A 7,097-nucleotide genomic window follows, 5' to 3' on the forward strand; every position below is an offset into this window, starting at 1 on the left:
AGAGGCCTCATTGATGGATGGCTGACTGGGATCCAGAGATCTGGGGTCCCAGATGCTACCGGTTCCCTGGGCAACCTCGGGCCTGTTGATTGAACCTTCAGGGCTGCCTAGTGCCTTCAAAACTGAATCCAAACTCCTTAGCACGCCACCCACAGCTACAAGTCCACCCCCACCCTGAGAATCAGCTGGAGAGGTTGGCAGAGGCCAGATCATGCAGGGTCAGGCTTGGCAGGCACTGGCATCTTTATGCAAACGACAGGGGAAGCATTGGAGGGGCCTGGCCTGACCGGCCCAAGGCTTGCGCAGTGACTGGGGAGAGAGGTCCCTGAGGGTGATGAGCTTGGAGCGGTGGACTTACAATTAAGGGGCTCCTGACTGAGCAGACCGAGCGCCAGCCCTGGCCTGGAGCCCTGATCAACCAGATCCCGCTCCTAAGCGCCCCCTGAGCACACAGCTGCCTTTCCTTTGCTGTTGTTCCCTCTACCCCGTGTGCCCTCCCTCCTCCCTTCTCCACCCGCCAAACCGTGTGGCCTGGATGTTAGTTTGGCAATAGGTGACATCTACCCCAGGTAAGAAGATTCAAAAGGTCCCAAAGGACATATGGTGAAAGAAGTCTTCCCCCCACTCTTTGCCCAGCCCCCATATCCCTCCCTGGAAGCAATCAGTCCCTTTGCACATGTGCCCTTCCTGGGCCAGTCTGTGTGTCAATGCATGACTGGACACACACGTTTTCCCCTTAGGCATGTCACACTCCACACATGTGGAATCCATCCCACATCAGCCTGAAAGCCTGCGACAGTCCTTTTTTTGAATTCTAATTTTTATTTTTAATTTTTAATTTTATTTTTATTTTTATTTTTTTGCGGTACGCAGGCCTCTCACTGACGTGGCCTCTCCCGTTGCAGAGCACAGGCTCCGGACGCGCAGGCTCAGCGGCCATGGCTCACGGGCCCAGCCGCTCCGCGGCATGTGGGATCTTCCCGGACCAGGTCACGAACCCGTGTCCCCTGCATCGGCAGGCGGACTCTCAACCACTGCGCCACCAGGGAAGCCCTAATTTTTATTTATTTTTTATTGCCGTATAGTTGATGCACAATATGATGTAAGTTACAGGTATACAATATAGTAATTCACAATTTTTTGATTAAACTCCATTTAAAGTTATTATAAAATATTGGCTATATTCCCTGTGTTGTACAATATATCCTTGTAGCTTATTTTATACATAATAGTTTGTACCTCTTAATCCCCTACCCCTATATCACCCCTCCCCCCTTCCCTCTCCCTACTGGTAACCACTAGTTTGTTCTCTATAACTGAGTCTGCTTCTTTTTGTGGAAAATAGTGTGGAGGTTTCTCAAAAAACTGTAAAAAGAACTACCATATGACCCAGCAATTCCACTCTTGGGTATATATCTGAAAACAACAAAAACACTAATTTGAAAAAACCCATGCACCCCAATGTTCATAGCAGCACTATTTACAATAGCCAAGGTATGGAAGCAACCTAAGTGTCCATCGACAGGTGAATGGATAAAGAAGATGTGGTACATATATACAACGGAATAGTACTCAGCCATAGCGAAGAACGAAATCTTGCCATTTGCAGCAACGTGGATGGACTTGGAGGGTATTATGCTACGTGAAATAAGTCAGACAGACAAAGACAAATACTGTATGATATCACTTATATGTGGAGTCTAAAAACTACAACAAACCAGTGCAACAGTCCTTTTGATGACTGCACTGCATACTGTCACCACAGGCAATTTTACACCATTTCCAGGTCACATGACAAATTCCCAGGAGTGCAACTGCTGGGTCAGTAGTCTGTTTTTAACATTCATGGGGTTTTCCAGGCCCGATAAAACGTTGCCGTCTGCACACACATGTGCACACACACACATGCATGCACACAGCTGTCACCGGCCACCACCCACAGCATCAAACCTCCTTCCCCCAGTTCGCACAGCCTCTTGCTGCCCCCATCACGGCCCCTCCGACTCACCGCTAGGCTGTGTCTGAACCGCCGGGGGCTGGGACCCCCCTCGTCCTTTAGGTTAGTCTCCCGGCCCTGGGCCCACACCTTGCCCTGGGCTCCTGTGTGAAGGTAAGAAGGGGCCCCAAAGCGCCGTCGGCCTTTCGGAAGTGGAGCTACAGCCACCGTCCGGGCCTCAGTCATATGGGTCAGCATCCCCTGTGCGGCGGCCACTGTGGGGTTTGGAAGGCTTGTCTTCCCTCCTTAAAGAATGAAAGTCACCCCGCTGACGTAACTCCCACCTCTCAGGCCCCTTTGGGACTCCTGCCAGGGGCAGAGCTCCCGAGGGTCTGATGCTGCAGCCAATCGCTGATGCCCTCGGCACCAGGTACCCAGGACGTTCAAAACGGCCAATGACAGGGGGAGCGTGCTGAGACATGACAGCTCATAAAGCTGAGGGACTGCCTGCCAGGGGCCCAGTGACACCAGCATCTCATTACCTGTGGTGGTATCTGGGAGCGGCCAGCAGGGCCCAGCTGGGCTGACCCCCATGCCGCTCCCCCCAGCGCCTGATGTCCCAGCAGGATTAGCCAGACCGGAGCAGTCTTCTGCCTTGCAGTCACATCAGCCTCCGCTCACACTCCCCCCTCCACCTGCGAGGCTTCCCATGGTTCTGTGGTTAAAATCCACCATCTCTCTGCCTCCAAGTGTTTATAGGGGCTGTTCTCTGTGGCATCTGCTTGTTCCCCGTTTTCACTGAGTTACCTTTTTCCTGTCTGTACAGATCTCAACTCACATATCCCCCAGACCAAGTCAGGTCTCCACACGACATATTCCTGTGGCTCCCTACGCTGCCCCTTTATATAACTGTCAACACACTGCAGTTAAACCAGCAGCTCTGCCGTGAGTTACTTCACGTTCGCCCCACGCCAAGCTGTCGTAGAACCTCCAAGATGTGTCTGCCGGGCTCACCGCTGTACCCCAGCACCCAGCACAGTGTCTGCCTCTAAACAGCACTCCATAACTATATGGAACATACGTGAATGCTATTTCTTGGTTGTGCCGCTTTAGATAATAATAGAACATAATATTTATTATTATGAAATAATAATCTTATACTATTATTATGTATCATGTAACCTGCCATGCGCCAGGTACTAAGTGTTTTACAGACTTTTACTCTCTGCATTTTCACATTCACCAAGTGAAGAAGGACATATTATTATACCCATTTTACAAATGAGAAAACTAAGGCTCGGAGAAGTTGCAGTCTTGTGCCCAAGGTCACAGAGTTATTAAATGATACCACTGGGATTAAAACCCAGATCTGTCCAACGTCTAAGTCCTTGCCTTTCAGCCCCTGGGGCTCCCTTCGCTTCTCTGAGTGTCAGTTTTTGCAGAATAAGGATCAAACGACCTACTCCGCAGACTTGCCCACCGGCTCCCCCAGAAGGTCCCTGGCACGCAGTGGTTACCTGCTGAATATCGTTTAAAGAAAACAATTGTAAATGATTGCCTGGAAAATCAGATTCATCTTCAAGGTCAAGTGAGAAACCCAAAGGAGCCTTAACTGATTTCCCCAATTTGCTGGCTACTCCCCCAGTGGCTGTGCCTGGGGTAACAGTAAAAGGGAGCTTCATTTTAATTCCTAATGAAAAGAGAAAAGTGTTGGACTTGTTTTGATAAAATTTGATGGGAGGAGACTCCAGCCCCCAGACTAGTTAATCTTCTAGATGACTTCACCCCTCTGTTGGCAAACAGAACGTACCACCTGTGGCATCTCTTCTGGGATTTTGTGGGTGAGGATCAGTGAGAGGGGAGTTGGGGCATCAGGCAGACCCGGTTGGCCTTTGGGCTATACCTCCGCTGGTGGGGTGACCTTCAACCCTTCAAGCCCCCATTTTCTTTGCTGCCGCAGGGGAGGATGGAGGAGGGTAATGATATTCTGGATTCCACCCACCACAACTCATTCCTAGGGAGACACATTCTGATGGGGAATCACCAAGGACCACACTCAGAGGAGAATTTTCCTAGGGCTCTGGAAACTCAGAATTCTACCCACTGGGGTTAAAGAACCCCTCCTTCCTGTGCACCCCAGAAATCACAAGCCTCTGCCAGAGGTGGGTATAAGTGGGAGGTAAAAGTGAGAGGGGATGGAGCAAGAAGACTCTGGAAGACTTCCTGGAGGAGGTGACAGAGGAAGCCAAGTCTTGAAGGAAGAGTGAGAGTTCCCCAGACATGGAAGGGAGGAAGGGCACTCCAGGCAGTGGGAATAGCATGTGCAAAGGCACAGAGTCAGAATGGGCCTAGGACTTTCAAAACCAGGAGGAATTAAATGCCACCAGAGCTGTTTCTCAAAGTGTTGTCCAGCTAAAGGGCACTCGGCAGCAGGAGCTAAGGCTAAAGAGAGAAGACAGAACCAGGTCACGAAGAACCTTAAATGTCACATCAAAGATCTGTCTATACTTAAAGGCAACCAAGGCTGGTATTGGGAAGTGATCAAAGCAGACTTCCCCGGGCAGAGCCCAGCACAGTGGGGTTTCATACACACCTGTGAGCACATTGAGTGCATTTAACATACTCAGCTGTGGCTGCTCTTCAGGGCCAATTGGCCACTGTGGCCTCCCAGAGGCACCTGATGAGATGAGTCAGACTGAGCGGGGCCCTGCCTCTTGTTACCGCCACATTTGCTAGGTGATGACTGTAGGTGAAGGTCAGAAGCCTCCCCAGGGAGCAATGAGGGGCACAGCAACCCATGAGCAAGTTCTCCACAAAGTGCCTTTTCAGAGGTCCTTAAGGCAAAGATGAGATGATGTAAGAGGAAGCAGTGTGACACATAGAACTGCAGCCTCTGTGGTCAACCTGCGAGACGGGGAGAGGAAGTGGCTGAAGCCGGTTTTAATAAATTCCGTATCATTTTCACACGCACACACACACTCTGTGTACCCTGGACCTCTCCCTTAGACAACAAGAAATGTTTGCTGGATGGATGGATGGACAGGACAGATGGATAGGTGGATGGAAGGGGGAGAGAGGTGGTCCAGATCCAGGACCTGCTTGCGGACAGACACAGAGCCATATTAACAATGCAAGGTGACAGCCGTATAACTCAGTACAAAGTGCAGGAGAGGGTGCCCCTGCCTGCAGGCATTCAGGACGGGTTCAGGGTGCCCCTGATTTTTGAAAGTTCACTTTACCCCACTTCTCTTTCACAAAAGACCTACATTAGTACCTGTTTTTGCTAACTGAAAGAAACCCAAGGAGGATTTTTGCTTTGATGAAAAAAAGTGAAAAGCAAAAATAGCGTTCAGGTTTGTCTTGCGGTAAGCCATTATAGAGGCAGCCGGCACCCCAAGCATAAGGTGGCGCCCCTCAGAGCTCCTTCCCCGGGAACCACATTCAGCATCTCAGCATCGAGCCCCCGTAGCTGTGAACTGTGTCTGAGCATCTGTGCTTTATCTCGATTTATTTTGTGCATCCGTTGGCAATGTGTCCTAAGGTAACTTCTTCTTTGCTTTACGCCATTTCAGCTTTCTAAAGGTTTCAAAAGAATGCTGTACTTTCAGATTGGGGCGGGTTGGGGGGGGAAACGTGTTTGAGCCAGGCCTTGAAAAGGGAGTAGTTGACTGAAGACAGGGAAGAATGGGACTCCAGGTGAGGAGACAGCAAAGGCAAAGGCAGGAGGGAAGAGACGTGCTGCGTTTGGGCAAAGTCCTGGTTGCCTGAACGGCAGAGTTAGGGGGACAATTACAGGGCTGTTTGGTGAGATCCACTTAGAAGGACAAGTTGAAGTCGGGTGCAAGAACGGGCATGAGGGCAGGCTGGAAGGGTGTGAGCTGAGTTTGAATCCAGGCTCTCTGGACACTTAATGGGGTGAGACGTCACTTGGCCTCTCCAAGCCTTGCTCTCCTCAACTGTTAAATAGAGACAGTGATTCCCCTCGCTTGGGGGTTATTGTGAGGATGAGATGATATTTCACTTAATATGTATGATATCACCTTGCCCAGGACTCTTCTACAGTACAGACGTGCCACCCTTGGTTGAACCATTCCCCTGCTGATGGACACTCGGGTTGTCTCCCATTCTTTGCCACTTGCACACCTGCTGGCGCAGACGTCCTTCTTCACGGCTCTTCTCATGGTGGTGGTTGTATTGCCACAGCCTAGGTTCCCAAAGGAATGAGTTAGATCTAAGTGATCCAGAGGGGTGTCCGTTATATAATAGGAATTTTAAGAGAAATGAGGAAAAGAAGTAGCAATGTAATGTGTACAGTGTGTATAAAACAGTGTCCTACATGGGTCTGGTCCATGCAGAGCCTCAGAGAAAGAATGTATGGTCTCCATCACAGCAAATGGTGAGCAACGGTCACCTCCCTGGCGTGAGGGCTTGGGTATGTGATGGCCCAAATAGTTGGCCCTTCCTGTATACCTCAGGACCCTTGGTTTACTGCAATAAGCATGTCATTGCTTTTAACATGTGAAAGGAAAGTTCAAGAAAGTGTTTTTTTATATGAACCGTGATAGTGACAATGACGGTGATCATGGTAACAGTGATCTTGGGGGTGCCTTGACCCTCTAGGGCCATCATTCTACCCACAGATTGGCAAAAGATCCTGCCTTCACAAAGGTCACTGGAAACTTCTGGGACTTAGGCTGCAAGACAGAAACATGACAGGGGTGGTTCTTATTTGAAACTCCAAGGAAAAAGGAACCACCACTCTAGCCCAGCCTGGTAGAGTGGCAGAAGGTGACCAGGAGTTGGTGATCCCTGCACCAACACAGTGGTTATGACTAAATGATGCCTCTCGTATTCAGGTTGCAAAACCCCTCCAGGCAAGAGCCTAGGAGAGGCTTAATTTATGTCAGATGGTAATGAGCTTGTTTCTGAGGGGGGTTCCGCCGTCAGCCTGATTTTCTGCACACTCCCGGATCCCAGGACATTGCCTGCTCTCTGGAAAACCAGGATCAGCTTGAGATAAAGGGTCCAGGAATCAATCAGGGCCTTAGCTTGTTTTGCATCAATTGGAATCATAGAATATCACCAGTAGGAAGGACTTTAATCTGAGATTTAACCAAGAAGTATTGCACGTGCAGCCATCCTGTTGAAGTGATGTTTGCCG

The sequence above is a fragment of the Lagenorhynchus albirostris genome, chromosome 3 (assembly GCF_949774975.1).
Source record: "Lagenorhynchus albirostris chromosome 3, mLagAlb1.1, whole genome shotgun sequence".
Taxonomy (NCBI): Eukaryota; Metazoa; Chordata; class Mammalia; order Artiodactyla; family Delphinidae; genus Lagenorhynchus; species Lagenorhynchus albirostris.